At 39.7% G+C, this 13,688-nt stretch overlaps 1 long non-coding RNA gene across 2 annotated transcripts in view; it reads left to right on the top strand.

Moving 5' to 3' along the window:
- Nucleotides 1–2,063: 2,063 nt before the first annotated feature.
- The window catches only part of LOC111261004 (uncharacterized), a 25,872-nt gene continuing 14,247 nt past the window's right edge, over nucleotides 2,064–13,688 (top strand). The window contains exon 1 of one of the 2 annotated variants that reach the window (XR_002680709.2): nucleotides 2,064–2,418. This is a non-coding gene — a long non-coding RNA (uncharacterized LOC111261004). The remainder of the gene's footprint in view (nucleotides 2,419–13,688) is intronic. The other variant, XR_002680707.2, reaches the window with a different exon arrangement.

The raw sequence follows: 13,688 nt of genomic DNA on the forward strand, positions 1-13,688 counted from the left end.
ATGAGCTGACCTTGTCTCCATGAATGCTTTGGGATTCTAAACGGAAATAGGTGATAATAAAGGGGTACGTTGTGTAAGAATTCTCTCGGCCTGAGCGAGTATTTTGTTTGTCAAGTTTAGCTGCGTCACTTTATTTGTAATTCTTTAGCTTTGCGTGAAGTAAAAAACATGATATCGTATGATAGATAGAAACAAAAAAGAGTGGCCTAAAGCCGATAGGATTTCAAGATACATACTCTCAGATGGGTGTCCGAGTAACAGAATCAAAACAAGTAAGATGCATTTAGCCTTTCTCCAGATTAACTTTTGGTTGAAAACAATATAGGTGTATAGACAAACCTTAAACGGAGTCCGTCAAATACGTAACCACTATCTGGTTCAACTCAAAATACCCAGACTTTTTTGCAGATGTAACCCACTATGACGTGGACATGACTTTTAGTGAATACGTGTTTAAAATTACGAGTGTTTCATTCTCTATATATATATATATATATATATATATATATGTGTGTGTGTGTGTGTGTGTGTGTGTGTGTGTGTGTGTGTAAAGGGAAGAAACCTTGTAAGGAATATTATAAAGATAGCGTATTTTCTACTGTAGCCATTTTTCCATCAGATATAACAATAGCAACTGGGAGTCTGGCGGCTTTCTCGGCGTAGTTTTGTTGAAACGTTCGCCAGTTCGCTACGACTCACATGGAAGGACCCTGACTTATGCGCTAGGCAGCGCTTCTTCGAGTTTGGGTATGTTTCAACAGGGGAAGACTGCAATCAGAGTGTTTGAAAAAATATTTAGATAAAACCTGTCGGAAGGGGATTTTCGATGCTGAAAAGCAGAGTTTAAACCTGCCGCCATAGACCAATTGATCATGGTTATCACGTCAACATAAAATTGCCGCCCTTCGACGGGCACACAAAGGGGTTAGCGCATATGCTTTCTAATAAACGCAGCCCGTTTCATCAACTACGTCTTATCCTTAATGGCCACTGCTTTTATAGAATAGTACTTGTTTGAAAGTGGCACTCCATTCTTTTCAAACGTTATTCACGATTTAGCGTTGAAATTGATTTTTGTCTTATTCTTGTATTTAATGCGTTGAGTGCTTTCGAAGCAGTGTTAGAAAATACAAAAGTAAAACAAAAACAACAGTTACTAGGTAATATATACAAAAATAATACACACCGAGCGTCTAAGACACAACATGGGCGTACTCGTACGGTGTGCCACTTTTTTAGAGCCTTTAGCTCTTTTCTAATTAACTGATCATGCCAAGGAAATACGTAGATTTAAAAACAAATTGCAAACATTCATTCACAGAATAATGTACAAACACATACTAGTTACAAGATACAAACTAACCTCGAAAGCAGTTGAACGGCTTATATTACAAAGCTTAGATATACTATAACCTAATGAAAATAACCCTTTTACCAAGGCATGACACCTTCTGAATTTGGGAACTACATTTTTTGCACCTATTTCTAGAGCCACTATTAGTAGGCAAAGTAGCATTGCTCAACGTGCTATTGGGCCATGAGCCTGCGTATCAACGGCCGACTGCACGAAAATACCACATACCGTGACCTTGCACATGCCACTATCTTCTACCCAGGGGATATAAAGACAGAGTAACCACTCACACATGAATCGATAACTTATTTAGTTCACATGAATTGTATAGGATATATCGTTGGCGGAACGACTAAATACGAGTTAATGAAAACAATGCCTCCAGAACGCACATTAATAAAAACGTGACGAGTGTGCATTCACCTATGCAGTGCCCACGTTACTCAATGCTTCTTTAGGTAACAGCGTATTTCTACTTCACGTACTGTGCACGCTCGTAAGCCGAGCCGAAGTCAGGCCTGCTTATAACGGGGGCCTGCTAGTTTGCACAATACAATGTTAGTTAGGGAATACTACCCGTATAGAAGTTTCCTCTTTCGTCGTACTGTGTGACTGTGATTACCAGTGACTTCGACTACTAGATAATGTCTTGTAGGCCTACCATGCGTACAATGTCAATTATTACTGATGACGGTGCAATGAGCAATTTACGATAGCTTAATCCCTTTCAGTCACTGCTCCCTCTGTACTAGTAACGTTAATCCATAAAAAGTTTCCTGTTATTATGTGAGGATATGCTTCTTACGCAGGAGGATGAGCTTCTTTAAGCTCCACTCAAATGCTTTCCTGATAGAAATATTGAGACACTGTAAGCTTCGGACTAATACTGTTGCATTTCCTGTGTAAATTTCGTACCCTAATGAACGGATATCCTAAATTAGATAGGGATCGAGACGTGCTAGTGAATGAATGCAATTAGATTTTCCACTCGATAAATTAGACCTACTGTAGAGAGAGCCAAGTTGAAACAAAACGTACAGGAGTCAAATACTCACTTGTCTGAGGTAAGATTTACACTAAGTTACTTCAAAACGTTCCTTGAAATCTGTTCTAGAATTTCCAGTGCGATCCATCTGGGTGTATGTTTATTACAGGATACGATCTAGCGCAGAAAATTTATTTCACAAAAAAAGAAAAGAATTTTTTGAAAATTAGTGAAGGGCGTAGTTTTTGCAAGAAGTTTTCCTGGTCGCGGAATCTTTGTCAATAAATACATAGCACAGAAAATGGCTTAAGTGTAAAACCTTTCGTAGTTGGTGACCTTAGGCATCAATCGGATCAGCCCTTTTCTAGTTACCCGATTTTTGCTGGCTACGTGTCAATAGGAACACAAATTGTGTATTGAAGTGCTCCACGTAGCGCTGGGTCTGGGTAACACTTGCGTAAGTGCATGTAAATTTAGGCTAAGCAATTTTCAGCAAACTATGATATCTATATGTGGACCTTCAATGGATTTTTCAGCAATGCTCTTAAATGAATTTTTTTGCTAGACTGAATTTTTAAAATATTTTCAGATTAGAGTCCACTTTGTAGTAACGATTGCATCTTAGTTGTTTGAAAGAATATAGTTCAAGTTTTAGGTATTGTGAACGTCGTAATATCCTGTCATATGTTGCATTTTACTTTTTTTTTTTTGCAATCTGCAATAAAAACTAGTTGAGAATGAAAAAATAATCCGTGATACGGCAAAGAATCACTAGTGCTTATCGAATACAGGAATATACTTCGCTGTGACGTCAGCATACAAGACCCACTTTCGCTAATTGTTTGACTCTTCAGAGCATATATGTAATCTATATAGGAAATTAAATCTCGAAAGCCGATTGATGGTCCGGGTCCGGTTCAAGCTTCAATGGACTTATAACCACCCCATTTATAATACCTTACGAGTCGATCGAAACTTACTTAAATACAGAGACTGTTCTGATTGCCATCCACTTATACGCAAAAAGCCGTTAATTAAAGTATTAAATGTCCGATTGTGACCTTAATGTTACGTTTTCAATAAGGCTCAGAAAGTGATCTTTTTGAGCCTTATTGAAACGTTCTTTACGTGCTTTGTACGCCTGCTTGTCCGCAACACAATTCGCTAAGCGATAAAAAAGCCTGCGATGAAGTTAATCATAACTTGATCCGAACTCCTAAAGAACTAAGAATAACTATTGTTATTCGTTGGGCAAACCCATGGATCTGTATCAATTTTTTTTCATTGATCCGACTTACTCGTGAAGAATAGACCGATGGCAATTAAGAAGAGGCGGTTGGTTAGTTTATGCGTGTATCTAATAGATACCTGCTCGAATCCGAGCTCTGCTTCGAACATTGCGTTCAAAAAAAGGTAGAAAAAGTCTATGCGAAGGAAAAAAGGTTGGCTTAGATTGTAGGTGAGATATTCTACGTGTTTGAATTCTCGGCTGGAAAGCATCATCATCGCATACATTTGTGACATGATTCTTCTACTCGTTACTCAGACCACAATAACGGATGGTCACAGCCACTCGATACGAGTGCCTGATAAGTGCGTGTTTTTGTTTTTTGAATTATCGGTTGCCCCCGTGCCACCCGCTTCTAATAAAATATTGCTTAGTTTCTACTTCAAGAGGCCGTTCTACGTATAAGTAGGTTTCAGCTACAGCCGTTTGCAGTGGACCTAATTGAGACCGACATAATCAACTGAAAATTAGTTCGGCCAACGGATACGACGTTTATTGTGGTTCTTCTGACTTTGGCCTTGTCTCGACAATTTGTGTTGAAATGAAGAGCTTTTTCCCGTTGAAAGCGTAATAATCTTAATAGATGTTTGTACAGCATGTTCATGGCACGGAAAAAGGGGGATTCCAGCTAGTGGCTTATAAATTATGGATCATGCCGTCGTAATTGTTTTGCTTCAAGTCCAGAACGTAAATTATTGTACGCTAACAATTGTGGCATTCGTAGCAGCTTGACCAATCGTGGCCCTGTTTGGTAACATCTTCTCTGCGTAAACAAATCGCATACATACGCTCCGCACTCAACAACTAAATCTTCTGTCTTCCACTCATTTTGCCCCTCACATCTTAATGTAGCACGATTAAAGAAAAAATCATACCGGAAATGATGGGCCTTTTAAAGGTCGATTTTATCTAAGAAATGCATTGCTTTGAGCCAGTTTGCTCCCATAAGAACTTTATCATTAGCTAATTTCTATTTACTTCATTTTTCACATACTTTTTGCGCGAGGTTTTTAGAGGCAATAAACGGACTCATCAAATAAAAATAACCCAAACTAGTAACCCGCTCATTTGTCACGCGCCTTACTATGACTAATAGACGCCAGACGTATATCTGAGCCCTCGCTTCCACGGATTAAATGATAGTGAGACTTTGATTTATCCGGCAAGATACGCAAATATGTACGCCCTTTCAAATTACGGATGCCTTTTGCCTATTGTTTAACTGACACGTAATACATACAACGAATCGCTTTATTGAATGCTGATCCCATATATTATCTCTGCCTAGTAACCTGTTTTACTAAGTTTGCACATACATGTATATGTATTATAACAGTCTGGACAAAGAAAGAACTACGGAAACGACGTAGTCGAGAGTAGAGGAACAGTACTGTTGTTGATTATAGGAGATAAACTGTAATGATGAAACGACAGATAACTACGATGGAACAGGCAGACTGAGACATTGACAAATTAATGAACGAAAAAAACAGCTAGATCTGATTTGTGCCTAGTCGTAGACAGATACGGTCTCAGGTTCGCCGTCGAATCGATTATAAACATGATAGGCTAATGTTAAATCGGGTGCAAACCCGTTATGTAACATGGCGCATCGGCGAGAAAGGCACGCATAAGTATTTTAGCACTAATATCTGAAAAATTAAAGTTTACCTCCAGTCTGGCTATTCAAGTTCGAATCCGCGAAAAGCAAAAATAGATATGAAAGCAGATGCCAGGACGCGTCCATTGTGCGGCCCGTAGTGAGCAGTTAGTGATTCAACAAACACGTAAGGCCACGGCTCGACCCAGCAACGACAGCTGGCCAAGCCCAACATATATTTTAAATGGAGCAATTCGCTTATAGTCCAAGTGGCCCACGGACAGTGTATTTGTTGGTCAGCAAGGGTGAGCCCGCCGCAATATTTTGCTCGTATAAACTGAAGCTCTCCGCGCAGGTTCTAACCTCTTTTTATTAATCTCAGTACTAAACAGAAATATAATTCTGAGGAATACGAATTAAACTTGGAAACTCTCTTGCGAGCTGCGTCACATTTGCGAGAAAATATGGTTTTGCCTTTTTACTTTGCCCATAATTATAATGAGGCATGCACATACGTTTATGGCAAGGGCCATTACCAAAGTTAATGACTGTCCGAATTAAATAGTTTGCATTTTCGAAAATGCATCATTTTAAATAAACTTTAATGAATATATATATATATCGTATTCACTAAATCATTACATCAAAATATTTTTGTCGCTAAACAGTGGTTGCATATGGGAATTATTATATGGTCTATGGATATTAGGCTCCCCTGCTGAGCTAAAACTTTGTTAGAGAGACGCGTTTTAATCCGAAGAAGAAAAGGAACCTGAAATGTTCGGAAAGGCCATTGATAACTTGTGTCCGACGGCTAGAAAATATATTGCAATCGCTGAACTTAGTGTTACCTTTGCTTGTATTGAAATCATTGTAGTTGTCACTCGTCATGACTACATCCATGGAGGATACTCCGAAGAGTTCACGATAGATACATACTGATGGTCTCAGTTCGTTCTCTGCTACAATAGCAGTATCATATGGTGTACAAAAGACATCGGGTGATGAGAACGGATGCCATAATTTTACAAAACGGGGCTCCGCGTTCGTTCGAGCGTTCTCTCTATGTCCGTGACATAGTGCGCTGTCGCGGTTGTGTACATATGGGTTTTGTTGAACGACTACAACGACAGCAGCAGCAGCAGCACAAGAAAGAGCAAATCGATGGGCGATAAATTGAAATGCACGCTTTTCTTAAGGTAACTCTTCATCGAGAAGGGTGTAGCGAACGATTGCATTGGTTAGTGTGCGGCCCATAGAAGTTAACAAGCGGTCATACGAAGTCATATAATAGGTAAGCACACACAGTCGACCTCGTAAGCTCAGGTGGGCAAATGTCAGCTGTATTGTTTCTGCGGGAGAAAGCTATAAAAATTGACCCAATCCTCCTGTAGAGAAAGTCGTTATCATATCTTCGGTTGGAGTGCTTACGTTGCAAATTCCCTCGATTTATTTTATTCGATTACATACGTATGTAATTTCTTGCATTTTTTTTTCCTTTCCTACTTTTCCTCATTTATTGTTGTTTATGTTACTTTTGATATACATAAAAAACGCCTTTTCTGCTCTGTGACCATACTGTGACGGTATTGTGTGTAATGTCGACCCACAAAAACTCCTGAAATATGACGGTTTCAAATAAACACATTTCGTCAAGGCTAAAACACTTCGGAAAGAGCCGGAGACATTTGTCTTGTGTACAGTATTAGCGCTGTCGCTGCTCAGCCACGAGACGTTATTAACCATCTCAACTCCCTTGAGTTTACACGGAGATTTGGAGCTTGGGCATCCCATGAATTCCCTCAATTCAACCAGGAATTGTTGAACTTTGCCTAAAACAAGTTCCAAAAATTCCAACATTTTAGGGAAAAGATTTTCTCAAAGGGTTTTAAATTATTATAGAGAATATAAAAAGCGTGATCATGCAACGACAAGCTTATTTAACATGCAAAGTGGCCCAAAAGCAAATGCTACAAAAAATCAGCTGAAGATCCTAAGAATAACTTCGAAAAAAATATCGAAATAAGATCGAAATGTGTGAAAGTATTAATTCCAATCTAAGCTAAGCTCCAAAATTCAAAGAGTTAGTGAAGGACATAGGTTATAGAACCCGTTTTTGTAAGAGAAAGAATTGTTGAAATCACGAAAATAGTCATATTCACACAAATTTGAACTATGTTAATAATAAACACGCTTTGGATCTGCAGATAAATGATGTGCCTACACATTTTTCATAAACTTCACCTCTTGTAAAGTACATGCCAAAAACCTATTGGCCACCCTATACACCTTGTACCTGATTATTGTTCAAGCTGATTCTGGTTGATCCTCTTAGGAACGCCTCCTAAAACTCGCGTTTCTGCCGAAAATAGTTAGGGCACTGTCCACTGGCACAATATACGGTCTACCACCATAATTTAAGGGTACTCACTGTAGTACACACCGGTAATTCCAGCCCCGATGTATCAAGTACATATGTACCTTACGCATTTCTATTTGATAATATCTGATACTGTTTCCATCTAAATAGTACTATTATACGTAATATTGCATACTTTCGGTATAACGATACAAGACACTGTTGAGTGTGTATGGCAAAGTGCGCCAAACGATGTGCTATTTCCGCCTGGGTGTAGCTGTCACAAAGTCTCGAGACAGAAGATACCTGTTGCTCTCCGCCATTGCTACAGGATTATTAGATTCCTATTACTGTGATTCTTAGCACGGAAGTTCAAAGGACGCATACCGCGAGAATGTTTCACCAGCGGGATGAGCGGGCCCTAAACAAGTAAATAAGTCCGCTCTTACCCATTTTTGCTGCCCAGATATTGTAACCGTTGAGAAATATTTTTGGCTTCAGGAATTCATCTAGAGAAGCTTGAAGGTGAGAGACGCACCTGAATAGCTCTAGCTGTACAGTATTTCCCTGCTATTACCGAAGAAAATTAATTGTAGGTTGCATGACCTTTTCTTGATTAGAGTTTGTTTCAGCTTCGGTTGGCAACGAGGTCCAGGGGATTGGGCGTACAAAGGCGAGTATATACTCACTCATATTCGAATAGTTGCTGAGTTACGTTCCACAATTGTGTGTGTGTTTGTAGTAAATACAACGCTATATAAAGAACAATCGAGAACTACACATTGTTAATTTCATCTGCAGATTACAGAAGTGCACTTTTATCTAAAGCGAAATTTTCTCTGAATCTATATTTCCTAACTCTCGCGAGTTCTATTCAAACACTATGCAGGCTATTTAGCCATAATTAGGTGAGGTAGTCTGTTTTTTATCGCTTTGCTACCAGTCTTTTTCCAAAGAATTGTTTTGCTTGCCAGGTTGAGGTGCGGCACCCTGTAATGTGACCTGGAGGAAGGTGGTATGCTCGGTAATCACCAAATTTTTTCCTAGTTAGCGTCCAGGTCGCTTGAAAGCAGTCTGCAACTGGCTTTCAGGTGAACGACGCAACAGCGCTAGCAGGTCCGTTAATCAATCACGAGATTATGAAGTCGCTGATCACAAACGCAGCCATGGGCAGACAAACCGTGGATGTGGCCAGGCTTGAACGGCCGGACGCTGGGGCACCGGTGAATACCATATAAGAAGGCGGGTAGTAATAATACATTTTGTCGATTATTGCTTCGGTTTCGGAAACGGTCTGCGATCGCACTAATTGCAATGTGAAACAAGCGGGCAAATAATGAGCGAAGCCTCTTCCGCGCCTTCGCTGCACGAACCGTGAGCGATGGCCCTTGTCATTTAACCAACGGCAGGCTTGGCCTGTAAAGGGAAAAACTTTGATAGGCATGCCGACATGAGCTTTCTTTATGACGAATAGGCTCAACTCTCCTCGAAACGTCCAGTTTGTGTTATGTTCGGCTCAAATCGATCAGTTTGACCATTTAATGCGACAATTATCTCTAGTCAATTGAAGCTGTTTACTAAGATCTACAAAGTAAAATCGGGAAAAATAAGACGATTGGAACAAGCAGCTTACTGGATAAAACAGAATTAGTTTTTGTGCACAGTTTTGTTTTAATTGAAGTCTGGATAACTGTCCCTCTTTTTATGTTATTTTTAGTTTATTTAATAAAAAAAATTTACCTTTACTGAATCTACAGATACTTCGAACTGGATTAACGTGGCTCAGGATCTGGGTCAGCAGGACGCCACTAACAACGAACATCCACGTCTTCTAGCACGACCACATTATGTTATTATATGTTTTATGCACAAACGATAGTTCCTATGATAGATAATGGCGTGCCGGCATATTAATCATGCACTCTTTATTAAGATCGATATTTCTCGGTTTTTCGGTATTTCGATTGGACAAGACGACGTCTGTTCCATTTGCCGTTCTAATACTACCGCAATGTATCGTGCCATGATTACTTGCTACCGGATCTTGTACTACGACAAATGACGTCGCGGATCACCTTCCGCTTAACTTTATTACAGCACTAATAGCAATTCGTAAGGTTGAAAAATACGTCAGTATGACCTGTTTTTCATCTAGTTAGCAAGTTAGGAACACAACATGCCAACAGCATCGGGTTGCACGATTTGACGGAAATTCAGTCCGTTTCATTGCCGTGACGTGTGACCCCTCAAACCAGACTCATTAAAGATAGAAAAAAACAACAAACAGGTAAGCTTGCCAAACGTTACAGGTGCGTTTATGCATGCTGTGGCGTCCTCCGATTCAATGGGCTATTTTGCAGCATAACGGCATGCCCTTTTACCGTCAGAGGGGACATTTGCCCGCAGAAATATATTCTTACTTAGACTTTTAAGGAAAGGTAGTTACGCTCGTGCGATTTGAGTGTGTCTGACCCTCAATAGAACTACTCGAATACTCTGTAATCATTGACCACTATGGCATCGTATCGATTAATCGAATTCCAATTATCATCACAAGTTACGAAAGTTGGTATGATTATTATGTACGATCTAACCGGGCTAACGCGTACTCTACTTTAAAAAGGTTTTGTCTGAAACATTTAGCGCATGTTGATACGACTTTTGGTAAATTCATGCAGGCCCTAGACCTGCATGCATGCGTGCAAACTAGGTTTCTCCAGAGTTCGACTACTATATTTCGATAGTTCTAGCGGGTTGATGTTTTTTTTAGATATCAGCCTATTTCTGATCCATTGTATCTAAAAACGCCACAAGTTTCACCATTACTGTTATGTGTTTACTGGCGACTAGTCATTTGATAAATACAACAAGACCTATTAGTTAGCCTATAGACCACAATAGAAAAGTTTCAAAAAGAGGCGAAAATCTTGATACAGTTCGACCTTAGTCCCGTCAATAGTCGATTGGCATTTCGCTCGCTTCCGGTTGGCGGAACCATGAACGGTTCCGAATCCCCCATATACCTGGCCGAACGAAAAGATAGCTTATCAGGTTGGATCAACGCATGCCTTAACAATGAGCAATGTTCGCTTCCCGAACTTCGTCTTCGAACGAAACAACGCAGGCGTTGCGACCCTACTAATAAGTTGAATAAATAGCGTTTTAACTAACTAGCGGGCATGAGCATCCCTATTGCTTTGTGAGCTAGCCGTAAAGTTTATGTGAAATTGGGTCCAAATCTAATAACTGCTTTTAATCAGACAGCTTGTCCAGTATATGTCATGTGCAGTAGGTGCGAGTATCTAGATCCGACTGCCTGGCGCTCTTACGTGTTCTGGCCTCATCTATATTGGTCGCCCTTTATATGAAGGTTATCCTTAATTGGGCATCGGGCCTGTACACACAGCGAAGCTTGCTGAGGAGACATATTAAGATGGCTTACCATTAAAGCTATAACATGTGGCTAACGCCTGGGGTGCGTTGACAGAGCAGATGTGATAAAGAGTAATAGGTGTGTGTGTGTGTGTGTATATATATATGTATATACTACGAATGTGCGAATAATATAGTTTATTGGTTAGGGCATTAATCCCGGGAAAATTGGCTGATCTAGAACCCAATGGGCAGCCTTCATTGAAAGGGGTAAAGACATTCACTGTAGACTGTTTAGTTGGGATGAACATAAAAAAGACCATTGCCATCTTTGGCCAACTCAATAGCAATCTATGGTTGCGACTTCCCAGAGTAAAACATAGATAGGAACATAAGTATAAAACATATATATTTTTATATAGATAAAGTTCACGTGTTCATGTACGCTTGTTGCAAATACAGAACCTCTCAAGAGAGCAGCTTCGAAATGTATGAGAGGACGCGTGGTCTTTGTAAAGTTCATATATATAATCAAATTCACCGTTCACAATAATTTTCTCCATATACTTTCACACGCGGTTTCACATAAAAAAATAACTTACAGGCCATCCAAGCCACAAATTTTGACAACAATCGAACTTCTGCATAGAGCCAAGCAAAACAACGAAATGATACGGTTTTTATTAAATCTCAGACTGTCAATTTGTAGCTTGCTTTCCGTATTTACGTTTTGTTGGCGTTTGAAATAATATCGTAAAGTACATGTTTACGTATCAATAAGACTGAAAGGTCTACGGTCAATTAGCATTGTCATCTCTAAGGCGATCCGAAGTGTCTCCATTTCAATTAAAACAAAGCACATTAAGCGTACTATGTATCGAAGGACATAAATTTAACCATTCAAGATCATACAGTAAAATTTCACGAGGACCTATAGTAAACTAGTCATGAGTTTCGATTTAGTTCGTGTTAGATAAAATAATAAATGATCGTTCTCTCTAGCTTAGGTCACAACACTTCCTTGGAGTACAAGCATTTTTCTATAGCCAGCGCGCTTCTGCTTTGTTGAATTATTGATCTTTTCAAATAAAATCATTACTGATCCATGTAGTTACACTTCTAGAAAACATAACCCGTTTTCTAGGGCTATATAACCCAAAGACATTGATTCTATTCAAACTAATTAGTTTAAGCCTTGTCAAGCCACAGGACCAGAAATGGGGGAGCGTTTCCTTCGCCCGCGAGAACGGTTATCCTGATTAATCGCTTTAAATAAATAAATCCACCACGTACCAAGGTCTGTCCTTACACGCTCTAACAGATATAAGCGAACCTCCTCCGGAAAATAACGTCTATCGTTGTCGAATTCGTACGGCTACGCGGTCACTATTTACAATTTGTCGGCTCGTTCATAATTTAGTAAATTCGCTATATAACCGAAAAAAAAAAATATCTGCAAGGCACAATCGACATTCCGTGGCAGACGGCTATTGGCTGAATTCTTCTTTAATCATAGCATTAGTAGAGTCTAGAGACGTCGAAAATACAGAGCACATAATGCGGACAGCAAGAGTGAACCAGTTAGAATATTACACGGAATATACGAAAAGTGTGTACGAGCGTTTTGTGCTACCATCGTGGCAGTGTTTTCTAATACTAACGGTCTGTTTGGCTCGGAATAAATTCTTTTGTTTCAGTTTACCTAGAAAACAAAACTAAATAAACGTTAACTAATTTTTGGCCGACACTGGCCTAATTAATTTATGCCTTGGACGACCAGCTCCTGCCAGTATGAAATGAGCCGTATGTCGATGCTCGCTTTTGAAGGTAGATCACGACGTGTCCTTACGTTCGGTAAGCGAACACGTTACCACTGCTCTATCACTGCCTTTGAAAACAATAGGTTGGGGCGGTAGACCGTAATTTACCTGTCACTCCTTGTGATTTCTTATCTGTCCGTGTTTGTATTTGTTCCAATGTATAATTAGTTATAAGTAATTAGTATTATCGAGATTGAGTGGCTTTCGTAACTAGATCTGCGTGATGACGAATTGCAGCATATAACGGCGATCACACTTCTAAGAGCTATCAACATGTAGATCTACTTATTTATTTCCTTTGACATATTGTCGGCTACATTTTCGGTTCGGAATTAAGCAGAGAACGGATCCATCCGGCCCTGAATTCGACTTTAAATACGTAACAGCAACTCCCGGCGCTCCGGTGCAATCACCTCGTTGTAGTCCCCCACCCATCGGTATCCGATAACCGATTAGGCCTTCGTAATCGCGTTACGCTACTTTTTTGAAATTATTCTGTGTTAGCATTCAGATTAGACTGCTTCCGGTAACGTTGTTTTGCATCGAGGAAGTATCACCGCTTCACGCCTCACAACAATAGCACACTAGTACATGATTGTTGTCTGAAGGTCTCACAATCATGTCTGAAGCGCTAGATGCTTCTTCGCTATAATATTTCTTTTCCTCTTGCCGTGTACCCTATTAAATTTATTAGTAAATAACAAAAACTAATTTCGAGATTTTTGGCTCGTGAAGTCTTTTCGTAGGCCACTACATTTTACTTTAACTTAGAACCTTAAAAATGAATATGTCCGGTGGCAAAAATAGCATTCTCACCCCTCCCCCCGTTCTTCGATCCCCATTATCTTGGCGACGAAAAAATCAAAAGGGGAAAGATAAACAAAAAAACAGCTATTAAGTTTACAAAATA

Source organism: Varroa jacobsoni, unplaced genomic scaffold (assembly GCF_002532875.2).
Source record: "Varroa jacobsoni isolate VJ856 unplaced genomic scaffold, vjacob_1.0 scaffold_57, whole genome shotgun sequence".
NCBI classification, from domain to species: domain Eukaryota; kingdom Metazoa; phylum Arthropoda; class Arachnida; order Mesostigmata; family Varroidae; genus Varroa; species Varroa jacobsoni.